General features: G+C 39.7%; 1 long non-coding RNA gene across 1 annotated transcript; it reads right to left on the bottom strand.

Annotated features, from left to right (window-relative positions):
* Positions 1-679: 679 nt before the first annotated feature.
* Positions 680-4,049, bottom strand: LOC105830230. The gene is made up of 2 exons (XR_004962711.1): positions 1,279-4,049; positions 680-1,187 (listed from the first exon to the last, which is right to left on the bottom strand). It is a non-coding gene; the product is annotated as an uncharacterized LOC105830230 (long non-coding RNA).
* Between the last annotated feature and the right edge of the window lie 10,992 nt (positions 4,050-15,041).

Here is a 15,041-nt window from a genome sequence, read left to right as displayed (position 1 = left end):
TATAATAAATATTACACACGCAATTTATCTACAGGTGCTTAACATATGAATGAGGTATTTTCAAAGAATATCATTATTATCAGAATATCGCTAATTAATTACTGTTTTATTTGAGATATTACGTTCATTTATTAAATTTGTTACGATCTACAATCCGTGTAATGATCTTAACTTTATTAAATATATAATATTCTTGGACAGATATATGGTAGGTTGAAAATACTATTACAACTCTTGTTGTAAAAAAAAAGTTGAATTTTCGTGTATAATTTTTGTACGCGGGACACACTAGATGTTCTGAATTTTTTTCTCAATTATGATCAATATGAAGACAAAATCTGTTAGCCTTGAAGTAAAAATTATTTGAAAAGAAGGTTATTCTAAAAGTGTCATCCTTGAATTGAAAGATATATTCTTTACTTATTTTAATAAAAATTTATTAGCTTTGCGGATTAATTAAATTATTAAGAGTATAAACTCTTTATAGTAAACTCGATTAAGAGAATGTGATATTTATTTTTGGATAATAATTGATATTGTTTGTATTAAGAGAAAGTTTTACATATATATCATGCCTACATAATATTATGTCGTAGATATATATTGTTTAATTTAATAAAAATATTCAAACTTAATAATCTAAGTACATTAATACGTGAAATATGTATTAATATTGTAATTGTTATAATTATATGCATAACTTTTTATTGAGTACACTTTATACAATTACTAAATGTACGAATGTCAGTATATAAACGCATCAAACAAACAACTATGTTCAAGGATTGCGATATTTTAGGTAAATGAAATACCTTACTATTCTAAGTGTTCCTATTTTTGTTATTCTCTCTATCTTCTTAAGGTGTTATATATTTTATAGCACGAAGATTATTCATAAATGGAGAACTGCGTCGATGAAGAAGTCCAACGTTGTACGGTGTAGCCTCCTGTTACGTATACTGAAGGTATACCGGACAGGAATACACTCAGGATACATTCAGTATACGTACAGGGGGTTTCACATTCCTCATCGGATAACGCCTCGCCGGTGGCTGCCCCTGCCAAGGATGCAGAGCTTGATAAGATCGACGGCAGTCTGGCATTGCGTAGAGTAGACTAACATTTATATCTTCTGGAATTACTGGCATGAAGCGACAGACAGTCTCGATCATTAATATCTTCCATTCCTAATCCAGGTAAAATTTTGATTAATTTTTAATTAAGTTACGTGAGACAGAAAAAAACGTAATAATATTTGTGATCACGCGTTTTTCTCACCGCAAACAATCCCGCCGATTGCTAGAGAAGCCTAATTCAAGTTGGATGTAGAGCGAGACGCTTATTAAATGTTGTTGACTTGTGCGGCACGCAAGTGGTCTTGTGGCAATCCAATTGAAATGATTGCTTAATACACGGTTGAAATCCACACGCGCTTCGCTTTTCATGGCCGTCTTGAGTTTGCCTACGGATACACATAAATAATACACGAGTTATTAGTGAACATTGGATGGCCAGGGTGGATAACCTAAAGTTTTAGCCCCAGAATTCCGCGAGAATGATAGATCGAAGATTGAACGAAGATTTATTCAATGCGTTCCTGAAAGGATCCTACGTGAAAAGAAAAAAAAAAGTGAAAAAACTAATAGAGGTGACTAATCGGTCATAAAACGATCTCGTCGTCCTGCGACCCACTACGAAACCATCTCGAAAGCCCGTTGAGTTTGGAAACCCAGCGTGCCGAGGTGTCAGACTGGTTGCCTGCTGTTTGGGCCATTGCGGAAATCTTCTACCGAAATGTAAGTCAGTTCGCGTGACAATCGATCAATATACGTCTAACCGATAGCATATGTCTATGCGTAATCGTCGCAATAAGTGTGAAAATTATTTTTAGACTACGGAACAAAAAATATGTAAGTATACTGACCTCGTGTTATTATTTGTTACGTTTCCATCCCTGGGTCTGGGTCTCTCTATTTGCGACCGGATTAATTTTTGAGGCATCATCGTCACGTAGATCTCCTGTTCGAGCATCGCCAACTGAAATCAACCGATATGTGAAATCTGACGTAGGATCCTTTTCCGATATATGTCAAGCACCGCACACTAAGGAGTCCGAAGGGGCCATTCGGGATTGTCAATCACAGAAGGCACTCCGATCCCGCGACATACGAATGACAGCTCCGCTCGGTCTACATGCTACGAGTGACGTTCACGGTGGATGCGCTCCGTCCGTTTCGTTCGCCGATTCGCTGAGTCGTGGCTCGATGCGAAGGACAGAGCGCTCGATGCAATCGAGGAGAAAGAGAGATGGACTCGAGAACGGACGAGTCGAGACGAGACGAAAATGGGGGAGGCGTAGAGAACGAGGAACGGATAGAATGGGAAAGAATGCGCACGGCTGAGGAGTGAAAAAAAAAAAATGAAGAAATGTCGACGCAGGAAGATGTGACGGGATGATTTAGAGACGTGTGCCGTTCATACGTCAGACGCCAACTGGAGGCTGATGCCGCTGGAATAGACGCCTTCGGTCTCCAGCGAGACGACCGCGACGCGTCCCGCGGACGACTGTCGGCGTCGCGGCGCTCCGGCGTTGCACGTCACTCGCGGGTGTCGGGTCTCTTCGTGCCCAGTCCTTCGGGTGCTCCGATCCGTCCAGGCGTCCCGGTCGTCCAGGAGAACGTGTTACGAGCCACGGAGAAGCGGCTTCCTCTGGCGGCGGTTGGCCGACGATGCCATCGTTAGAGTGTTTAGCGCCGGGGACGACCTCGCGACGCCGACGCCATGCGGCGTCGCTCTGCGCCCGGCTACGTCTAGGGACGAGCCACGTCAACGTTGTGTGGGTTTTCACCACCGCACACACGAATGCATGTACTCTTTGGATGCACGGGGGGTATATAAAGTCGGGGTGGATATAGGGGCGACCGGGAGGGGCGGCTCTTGATAACGCGCAGGGTCGACCAACCCCTCTTGTTCCGTCTCTCTTCCCCTTTCTCACTCTCTACCTTCCTTCCTCCCTCTTGCCACGCTTCCGTTCTTTGTCTTTCCCATTGCTTCCGAGCAGCAACTTCCCTTTCTCTCTCACGCCCACCCTATTCATTTCTCTCTTTCTCTGCATTTGCCTCTTTCTCTTTCACGTTCATTGTCTCTGTTTCCTCTGTCACCTTCTGCTTCTCTCGGGATTGTTCCATCTTTTTCGTTCTTATCAGGCTCGATCAACCCTTCTCTGTTTAGCCTCGCACTCCGTCTATCATTTACGTTTTCTTCATCCACCCTACGGTCTCTATTCTATCCTTCTCTCTCATTCTCCCGCAGGACTCTCTTTCCCTCTCTTAGTCTCCATTTACTTCCTTCTCTCTTTGACTATCTTCTCGTGATATTCTCTCTGCTTTTCTCGACGCTTAGTCCTGCCGCTTTCTCGCCCTTCCTTCGAAGCGCGCTGGCGTCGATTTGATTTCGCCGCGTCTCTGTCTGTGTGTGCGCGCGATATCGTCTCGTCCCATAGTCTCCCCACCATTCGCTGACTCCTTGCGTGTGACAGCGAGCCAGTGAGCTTTACGCAACTCCCTGTGGATCGGGAACGTGGTGTACTCTGGCGCCACCAGACGGTGTTCACTAAGAAACTCTTCGCCCCTGAATTCGTGACATTTTTATTGGGCGACGCTCTGTTACGTGAAAGAGCGAAAGAGAAAGAGTACGAACGTATCACGAGCTGCCCCTGTGGTTTCGTCTCACTTTTCTTCTTTCTTTATCTTCCGTTCGCGTCACAACCGCCTCTTCAACTCGTTCTTTGTCTAGTGCGCAGGTAAGGTTACGACCTCGTGAGTTTGCTAGAGAACCCCGCGGTGGCGAAAATTATTAATTCGACGAGTAGTTTGCTCGTAAATCGGGAGAAACAGGTCGCGTGCGCCAAGACGAATCTGCAAACATTTAGAGAACAGCGAATCAGATTTTTATGTGTAAGTCTCGGCGTTGCAATTGAATAGATTTACGTAGATATGAAGACATATTACGTAATACTTAATACAGAGATAACACAAGATTGCGCATATAAAAAATGATAGTAAAAACATATGAAGAATAAAAAATTCGTGAGAGAAGACAGAATTTTTCAAGTTCAATTACACCTTTAATAGCTTCAATAAAATATAGTTAGCGATTTATCGTATGATGACATTGAAAAAGCTTGACAATAAATTTAATTGAAGAAGAATATCAACAAGAAGAATATTAACAATAAAATATCAATCAAAGTATACACAAATTTTCTAATTACTGATTAAGCTTTATTCTATGAAAGTCAGGACAAGTGCCATAGCTTCTCGAATATTGACCTTCATACGGAATACCTTGTTAGGTGCTGCCATCTGTACAACACAATCCAAAACATTCGTTTATAGACTCCCTTTGATATTATACACGTAATGCGTATATACGTGCACACACATTAAACCAGTTTAAGCGATGTTTGTGAAGAGGACTTTAGCTGAAGAAGCTATGCGTTTGAATAGTCAGTTTGAATTGTTTGTTTGCTATTCTTACGAATCATTGTAGTCTATCCGAACTAGAATGTTAGACTGTTATTAAATTTTTTTTAAATTGTCTTACGCTTGTGTTATATTTTTTTTTTAAAAGAAAATTTTTTTGTGACTTCATCAATTTTAGAAAATGTAATACTAAGATAATAATCGAAAGAGGCCAATAACATTGATTTTACTGATGCCATTTGCCTAGCATCTCAGTATCAATATATTCAGTCGTGCCTCCCAGCCAGAACCTGTTACATTCCTTTACCGTATCTTATAAAAGTAGGAAAATTGATCAACATTTCAGAGAGGATTTTCGTTATAAATAGCTCGTTCTACTTTGTACAGTCTTTTTGGAATTCTAACGTCAAGTCGATAAAAACATGGTTAAATTAGCCTGTGGCAAATTTTATGCTAGGAAAATTAAAGTGTAACGAGACGTGCATTTTTATTTACCTTTTTTGAAATTAGACATAATCAAACGAATTTTTTAATTTATTTGTTTCAATATTTGTAATTTACAATTCTTATATTTATATTTTACGGATACAAATATATATAAGAACATATAGTTTTTTAAAATAATTTGATAACTGATTTTTAAATAACGTATTTATATTGATATAAATTTTATAAAAGTGTATACTTCGATAATACTTCGATAAAGTATTCTCAACGATATACAATACACACACTCATTATATATATACGTATATACATATATACATATACATATATACATGTATATATATATATATATATTACATATATTATATATAATAAAATAATATTAAAGATTCACCAGAACGCGTGTAAGCGGAGCAATGTAATCGTTTCTCTTAATTCCTTCATCTCATTAAATTTATACTTTTCCTTGATTCTACGCCACTGTATATCTCACGTCTGAAATCCTAATATATGCAAAGGAATTCCATGGTATCTAGTTAAGCGATACCACATAAAGAAGCACGGCTGTGGGACGCCACCATGAAAATCCGAACTTAATCGTCCGGATCCCGCGAAAAAAGAAACGAGAGCGAGGCCACCGACAGAAAACTCGATCCTCCCTCGAGGTTTTAACGTAGCCTGCCAGGTTTGCGCCTTCGGGAGCCGATGTAGTCATAAGCGTACACTAAAATCGGTGGTAATAACTTCGCACGCATCTCACGGTATATACCATCGTAAAACCGAAGAGCGAGCGAGAGGTAGCTCGAAGACACAAGCTGTCCGAGCACAATGGAGTAAGTGCCGCGCCAGAATAATAGGTATAATGGGGTATATATATCAACGCTGGTTTGATAATTATAATAATGATCACGCATCGGTGCACGTACTCATAAGTAAATTGTCCGAAGGACCGTTCAGTGGAAAGGAGCAGTTAACCCACAAAGCATATACGTTTGCTTATTATCCGCTGCAGCTTTTCTTCCAGCCGTGATAGCGGCCGTATAACGAGAGGGATTATTACGCAATTACGGCTGCAATTTCGGCCACATTATGCGCCCGGATATAGATCTGTCCTCTTTTCTACAGCAGCAACGGTCAAGTCGGCTGATATATTCAGACGTAGCCTAGTGTTGCAAAATTTATATTCCACCACTTGATTGTATGTACGCGTGTGCATGTATGCATGTGTGTGTGGTGTGTATATGTGTGTAGATTTATATGATAATTTTTAATTATGTAATTTCAAGAAATTGCTATTGAGAAATTATTGACATATGACATAGGATAATTGATACATTTATTTTTATTTTAGCTTTCCAATATTATTTTAAGGTTGATGACGTATTTCATGGTATTACCGCGCGCGTTGATATAAATAGTAACAAATATTGGATAACAAATAATTATTTATATCTCGTTTTGCATTTCGTTATAAATTGTAAAATTTTGCTTGATGTTTATTATCACAAATTTCAAAATTGTCTAAATCCGTGTAAATCTAAATCTTGTAAATTGGAGTTTCACTTGAATATTACCATCTTACAAAGTAATCATCCAATATCTCACTTTTTTCGCACTCACTCTTTTGAATTATGTCTCGACATTTCACTGCACTCACTATTTCGTAATTTTATTAAGCGTTTGCGAAGAAGGGGGAATGTTCCACACATGCTATGTATTTATTTTCATGTAATATTTATCTTTATAGAACATGATATTATCAAGTGAGAAATAGTAATTCGATGCTCTTATCCTCGAATCATAAAATGTATAAAAACTGAACAAATTAATTATTCCTATGCATCTAAATGGTGTGGGATTGTAGCTGAAGAGAGTAAGAGAGACGACACAGGGTTAGCCTGGGCAGATCCGGTATCGCTCTGGTTCGAAGGGGGCGAGCCTGCCCGAGGCAAGCTAGAGGCAACCCAGCAGGCAGGTTCGCACAGATGTGCGGCGGCCATCATGAATGCCTGTAAAATATGTATTCTCGTGCGGCCCGGTTGGTAAGAGAACAGAAGGTGGGGAAGGGATGGCAGTGTAGCAGATGAGAAAGAGCTGGTAGGGGGAGGCGAGGTGGGGTTCGAGCGCTTGGGGCGAGGGAGAGGAAGAAAAATGGTCGGAAAAGAGAAGGAGGAAGATGGAAGAGGGGGTTGGAACGGCGAGCGCATTCAGCTTCGGTTGAGCGGGAGGGAGGGGTAGAGGAGTTTCGAAAGAGGGAGAAGCGTGGAGTGAACCAGCAGAGAAAAGAGGCAGAGAGGGTGAATGAAAGAGAAAGATGGAAAGGGGCGAGCGGGCAGTGTGCATGCATCGCAGTTTCATTTCACAGCGGAGGCAAAAAAGGCGAGAAGGTATCGAGGGTACGCTACGTAGAATGGAGATGACCAGGGTGTATTATAATTGTCCCTTCGTGTCGCCGATGTACACACGTTCGGTGAAAGCATGAAAACCATTTACCGTTGGGAACGTGTCGCGCTGATAATTCAGCGACACTCCGGATTATCCAGAAATAGATGCCTGACGTTAGTAATCCCGAATATTTCTATTATGTTATGTATTATATTATTGCAATGCGATATGCATAATTTGCTAAAAGAAAAATGATAAGGAAGAAGAGATTAAATAACCGTTATCACGCAAATGTAATACATATGCCTGCGAGTGTATCGATTGACATAAGCAAGAAATGCCCGTAAGTGTAGCATAGAAATATACATTTGACGTACACGGCAATCCTTGCAATCAAGTAATGCTGGAAAATTGGCGTACTAGAGAAATACCGTCGCATTCAAGTGGTTGGGAATAAATACCTCCGTGAGTAGGATGTTTCTATAACAGACCCGCGTAAGAACGAGGATGACTCAGAGAGAGACGACATGGTATTCGAAACTCAAATGGTTACATAATCAAGAAAAAAATAAAGAGAATTATAGTTTTATAATTTTTATACAGTTTTAAAATCTCTTTCATCTTTTTTTCTCTCCTTTCATTGCCTTCCTATAACTGTGACTACACTAATCGTAAGATGTTACAGATTTTATAATTAATAAAATTCACACGGTTTCCTCTTAAAATATTTAATAATTAATACCGTTTTAATATCCTCTCATAATTTTTCTTATTATGAAAGAATACACATGATAATTTAATTACTCATACTAATAGGCATTACGGAAAATATCTTGCAAATAATACAAAATATTAATCTCCTCGTTCTTACAGTTGTAAAATATTTCTTATCGAATTATGTGTATTTCAAAACATTAACAACATCAAATGGGATAAACATAGAAGTACGTACACGGGATGTCACGCGATCTACGAGCGATGTGCTTTAATTAGTGCCGCCGCCGCGATCGTGCCGGATTTGACTGGGCGACGTATTTACGCGCAAGCACGGACGTCGGACGGCGAAGAAAAAAAGAAAAAGAAAAAGAAAAGAAATATTAAAAATAAAGGAAACATCCCGTCAGCCGGCGTGCCAAACGAGTCGCGAGTGCGGCCAGCTCCGTGTAACATGTCCTACGACTTTACAACTTTGTGTAATGCCCGCGTCACCGCAGCGATATTTACGATCGTCCGCGGGATTATAATATCTTATTTCTGCGTGACGCGCCTCGAATACGTATCCGGTTCTCCTAGAGCGCGCATGCGTGGGCTAGCGCAAAATATTTTTCAAATTACGCGCGGTTGTTCTGCCCGCCGCGCCGTGTCGTGCCGCATCGCGCCTGCGAGAGCACGTGCAACGCCTCAAAGGAATCGCTGAACAGGACGATGCTCGTCTGTGGGACGTATCGATTTAACAGTATTGCTATCTTCCTTATTACCTCCGGTAAGGTAATCCGTTGATATCGCGCTGGATTCGAAGGGGGGGGGGAGGGTTTTACAGCAGGGCGGCAAAGGAAAGCGAAGGGGGACGGTAAGGGCGGAGGGAAAAGGAGGGGAGAAGATATCGGCAGGGAGTTAGGATAGGATATTCGAGAATCGAGCGAGACGATCTAGCGTCGTCGTTCACTTGCAAACTTAGATACGCACATACCAGATCCCGAAAGAGAGAGAGAGAGAGGGAGAGATGCTGTCGGAGTGGGCTCGTTATTTACAGCTCACATGAATCACGGATACGCCGAGATAAAGTTTAATGCAACGCTCGAATATTTGTTCACGGATCTCTTGTTTTTTTTCTATAACGAGCACCTTCCACTTAACTCTACTTAACGTAACTGCGTGGTTCATGATCGACGCGTGATCATTCATTGCATGCTACATGATCACGTATGATAGTCGCTGTGAAAGTACAGCATTTCATTAAGATTACACGATTTATTTTGTTTTTATATTTCGCTACGTAGCTTTTCATAACCGCTGTCACTCACAAGACGTAAGTTATTATAAATGCATCGGTATAAACGGCGAGGATAAAATTTTAATTCAAGAAAAAAGACGAATGACGAAAGATCATACTTGAATCCTTTAAATAACGACGACATTTAATAATCATCACTTAAAAATGATCGAACGTCACGATATAATTTTTTTCTTACTCTCTTACTTTAATAAATTTCATACTTGATCTTTAATATCTGAACCCATTTATTTGCCCGTTCTTTTCCCGCTTCCGCATTATTTTTCCCTGCATCACAAAAGAACGTATACGCTCCTCTTCACACGCTCTTCCACTTATAACCTTTATTCCAATAAAACTTCCCCATACTGAAAGTGGAAAGGGGAGAAAGGAGGGCTATACCCTCTGCCATACTCTGGACTGCGTACGGGGCTTCATAGGATGGTCACGGCGAATGGTCCATCCCCCGACACCTATACCCTCATCTTTATTTCTGCCGGCTTTCTGTGAATCCCTCCACCTCTCTTTCTATTCCCTTCTTCTCTTTCTCTATCTACGGCTGACCCTTTGCACGATACAAATAGTAATGCATAACGTAAAACATGGTTGCGATTATCCTGCGATATCACGTTACGAAAGTTTTGAATCCAGTTAATGCACATCATTGTTTGCTTGCTTACTTTTCTTGTTTTCTTTTGAAATGGAATATGATAGATAAAAGAATATAATATATCTATTGACAATCGCTGAAAATTGACTTCCTTAAAACTATGCTAGTCATCTGTAAGAAGGGTTTCAAAACATCGCAGTAGGACAGAACTAGAAAAATAATAGAGATGAAAGAAAATTACGGGTGGGTGAAACACGAGTGAAATTTACGGTTGCAATAACAAAGTTTTTAAAATACTAGTAAAATATTTAAAATACCTCGTAGAATACTTAAATATGTGTGACACAATTGCGGATCAGTAACATAATAAACGGTCTATGTTAATATTTTTTTTATTCTTCCAGGTCGATCTTTATTTTTTGAGGAACATAAAATTAGACTTTCCTCTATTATGTTTATTCAGCACTATCGGGAAGTAGCTATTAATATGTTTGAGCCGAGTTTCTGTCAGACTTTCTAATTTACCGCTTAATTTCTCTTTAATTAAATCTATTATTACTAATTATAAAATTATGTTTGCTCATTCTTTAATTTAGGAATTATTATAAACTAAATTTTATCGTTAATTTTTAATAATTTTAATAATAAACTATATTCGTCAAACATTTTATAAGTAATTTTTTTTATTATTCGTTAACTAGGACATCACGCAAGTTACATGGAAAAAAGATTAATACTTTCTTTGACAATTCTATGTTTATAAGACGATGATACTCGGGTCAATCGTTACCTATTCGTACGTGGCGTTATCTGAAATAGGCAGAGTAAATAACAGAGTTACATGAACTTGGAGCAAACTTGGACTTTACGAAATATACCGAATGAAATCATCGCCGTTGTACTCGCGATAGTGGCACTGAAAACAATTCCGTCGCATTAAGATACGACGTTTTACGTTTTTGCTAAAATGGTGAGACGCGCGGCGGCCGGTCGTCAACTTCTGATTTTAATTAAAGCAGGAAGGAGAACAACTGGAATTGGAACGTCGGATTCCCTTTCTGGTTGAATCGAGGAACGATTACAGTTTCCTCCCTTTTTCCCTCCTGTCTGCTTCGCCTCTTCCCGTCTCACGGATCTCACTTGGTTCTCTTCTCTCTTGCATCTCTCTTTCTCTTCTGCTCTTAAGTTACCTACGCAGACAGAAATATTCGCGGAGAGCCCCGCCTTGTGCCGCCATCATGCTCTCAACTGGCGTGCGATTATTAGCCATCGTAATGCGTATTTTCTAAAGTGACGCCGGCTTTTTTTTCAGGGAGCACTACGAACTCTTACAGAGCAAATTGTTCTCAATTTGCAAGAAACTCCGAAAGCACGGCTTATCTGTATGGAGTGACAATTTGTTGTGAATTCCATTTTACTTGTTAAGATTCGAATTTTCGATAAATGGAATTAATATCGAAACACAAATCGAAAACACGTACTGTGGGCAACGTGAATGCCTAGGCGTAGGTGTATAATACTTGTGGAATATTTGAACAATTTAATTTCTTTCCTTTTTGCCAAAATAGAATTTTTGAATTTCTAGATTAGAATATTACTATGCAATCGTGAAATTCGTTAATAAAATATTAAAAAGGTTCGTTGCGCTTTTGTAAAAGTGTAATGTAAAGATGTAAAGGCAGATTTATATAATATTTATACAATTTGTATGAGTGCCAGAGAGAAAGAGAGTCCAATTTTAATATTAATTTATTCAATTGCTATTTTTCATTATACTTGTTCTTTTTATTATGTCTAGATAGATATTGATCAGCACAGATATAGAGGATTGTTACGCACATACATACATATATGCGCATACATGCCCGGCCGGATTCCTCATGTCCTTTTGCTCATTCATTTTGGCTTCCCACAATCTACCCATAGGCGAAGATTATATTCCTCTTCCAATATGAGCCAACTGAATCGTCCATTCTCCTCCAGGAATCTTCGAAGTAGCTCAACTACACTTCTTGGAGATTTGCATATTTGGGTAGGTTAAATCTAAAAATGGCTCGAAATGTACGAGATTGGGTAAATGCTGAATGGGTTCATGGTAATCTCAGTAAAGAGATCCGCGCCGGAGTATTGTTCTGTAACTGAAAGTGTCATGAGGATCGCTCGTGTATCATTCTAGCAATGACTTTCAATTAAGATCTATGAGGTAATAACGATTTTTATATGAATGTTTTTCGAGACCCAAAACATTAACACTTTAAATATTTTCTTAAATTAAAATAATTATCCTTGTATTTAATTTAAAAAATTAAGTTTAATATAAAATAAATACATTATATATATATATATATATATATATATATATATATATATATATAGTTTTGATCGTAATTCTGCGCTTGTGTAATTATTATTTAAGAAACATGCAATTAAAAAAAAAATTTAGAGTATAATGCGCATATGACACGACTTATTTGTGTGGCAAGATCAGGAAAGCAGGACCGCAGGAATCTGCAGATGCATTTAACCGTTAGACATAGGATTTTCACAATTGTGTGCGTCGCGAAAGTTTCATGGATTTTCACCGATTCAATTTTGTCACGAACGGATTCGCATCGCTAAGAGTACCTCCGTTATTACCAATGTCATGGGAATTTTTACGGTCACTTTGTCCCATCTCCCGCGAATCATCGTTGCTGCAATTTATACTGCATCTCTATTCGCGTTCAGTCGTCGTGAAGATTCCGCCGAGCAGGATCAAACATGGATGGAATCCGATATCGTTCCGGAAATAGTTCACAAACACGACTAAATTTCGAAGGAAACTAGTTGGTAAAATCTTCGCAATTTGCAATCACTCAACGTTAATAAAGTATGTGATTGAAAGATATCTTTTCTATTATATTTTTGTGCAGAAAATATTACTTAGCAATAATATAGTTATTACATATAATTTACGAATGTTGGATTTTTTGATAAAGTTTATCTTGTAAGTAATGTAATTTCAAACTTCATATCATACATGCAGCATATATAGTTTATCAATATCTCTTGATGGAATTTTACTAAAGTTCTGGAATTGTTTGGTAAGATAGAATCGCTTAGCTAAGAAACTTTGGTATTAATTAAAACTCCACGGGAATCATGGCGAATTTGGTTTAATTTACTGGAAAATTCTATTAGAATTTGGAAACGAGCCAGGAAGCCTCAAATTCAAGATTATCAATGGCGGCGTCGCGATTCTACATGGTATAAATTATTATAAAACAAATGCCTATTCCGGCAGGAATTAAATTATCACTTTAAAGTCCAATTCGTTCTCTTCGCGGCCGATCAGATTAACGATCACCGAGTCTCGGATTCTCGTCTAGCGAGAATTTCCGTCGCGAGGTGTTCGACTGTAAATGTCATAGAAGAATTTACGACCGGGCTCCCTGACTTTTGACGATCGTTAAACTGTGCCTCTCGACATTCCAGTCCCATGTATTCTATTTGCTTGTCATTAGCAGGATTATGTTTTTGACTTTTACTGATCAGAAATTCGGCTCTGCCAATATGGACCAATTGGCGATGTATATGATCGCGAATTAGTAATCTTGGCCTCTATTAGGAAAGATTGGCTACTTTATTCATGTTCAATTTATGTCGGGGCTCTGAGATAAATAATTATCTTTTATGCTTTAACGAAAATTTAGAATCACGTCGTATATCAATTTGTCTATAAACCCACCGTATAAAAGTGATTTCAAAAAAGATGCTCAATATATATCCGACAGCCAAGCGATCGTAAGAACGTTTGGTCACAGCTGCGAACAAAAGTTTCCCATTTGCGGAACCGTGCGCGAAACGTGCCGCTGGTAAGTTCCATCGGGAAAACTGCACTGCGTGTGCTACAGGAATGTGGAACATCCGTATGTGTCTCTCTCTCTCTCTCTCGAATCTCTTTTAATTGAACTTCGCGGCAAGCAAGCCGTTTCCACATGTCATTTCACTTGCAAATTAAAACATCTATATAACGCCCGCTCGCGGAAACAAAGGGATAATTACGTTTACGTCACACCCTCTAAGATCATGCAGGGATATCTTGGGGATTGTTTCGGGAAGGCGTATCGGACATATCCTGGCGTTTATCTGTCAGCTGAGACTACGCACCGACGTGTTCGATGTCATCCGTCCCGCTATCCGAGATCTTGATAGAAGTAATGAGGATGGCAGGCGAGAAAGAGAGAGACACGGCTGAGAGAGAGAGAGAGAGAGAGAGAGAGAGATTCGTAGAGATCCTCGAGAAACTTTCGAACTAAATGAGCTCTGTTCAGGCGTATATTTCGCCGACGAGATTCTCCATTTTCCATTCTCGGCTACGCGATAGCAAAAGTTGAAAATGGCTGGCCATTGCGAGCATCCTGCGCGCTTTTAACCAGGCTTCGACCTTCTATTCGCTCTCCCACCCGCTTCTATATATATATATTATATACATATATATAATATATACATGTACACACGCGTATCCACGCTTACGCGATGTACCATCCCCTTCTCTCCGTGCGATACATCCGCGTTTGCGCGCGTGAGCACGAGCGTGTACTCTATGTAAACGAAATGTACGCCAAGTAAAAAGGCGGGCAAATTTTGCAGAGAGAGAGAGAGAGAGAGAGGGGAGAGAGAGAGAGAGAGAGAGAGAGAGAGAGAGAGAGAGAGAGAGAGAGAGAGAGAGAGAGAGGAGAGAGAGAAAGAGAGAGAGAGACACCCCGACACACGCTTTTACCTACCGACTCGATGTAACCCGGTTCATTTCCCGTCCACTTTATATGCAGACGATCTTCCATCTCTTTCTCTCTTTCTTTCCCTCCCTTCGTTACTTCTTCCCTCCTTCCTTCACTCTCTTTCTCTCCCTCTCTATCTTTCCCGCTGTTTCCCTTCCCTTTCTTCTCGGTCTCTTCTTTCTCCTACTGCCTATATGTATTCCCTTGTACTTGAAGCTAACTACGGCGCGAGAGGTGAGCTAGCGCCATCTTCACCCTTCTTGCCCCTTACTATGGAACTCCCGTTCCTTTGTTTAATCTCGCGCTCGAATCTCCACGAGAACGTTAGAGGCTTCTTCCCGACGCTTCCTCTTTGTTCGCCC

The sequence above is a fragment of the Monomorium pharaonis genome, chromosome 3, assembly GCF_013373865.1.
Source record: "Monomorium pharaonis isolate MP-MQ-018 chromosome 3, ASM1337386v2, whole genome shotgun sequence".
NCBI lineage: Eukaryota > Metazoa > Arthropoda > Insecta > Hymenoptera > Formicidae > Monomorium > Monomorium pharaonis.
The sequence above is the reverse complement of the archived record's forward strand: the minus strand, read 5'-3'. Positions and strand labels throughout refer to the sequence as shown.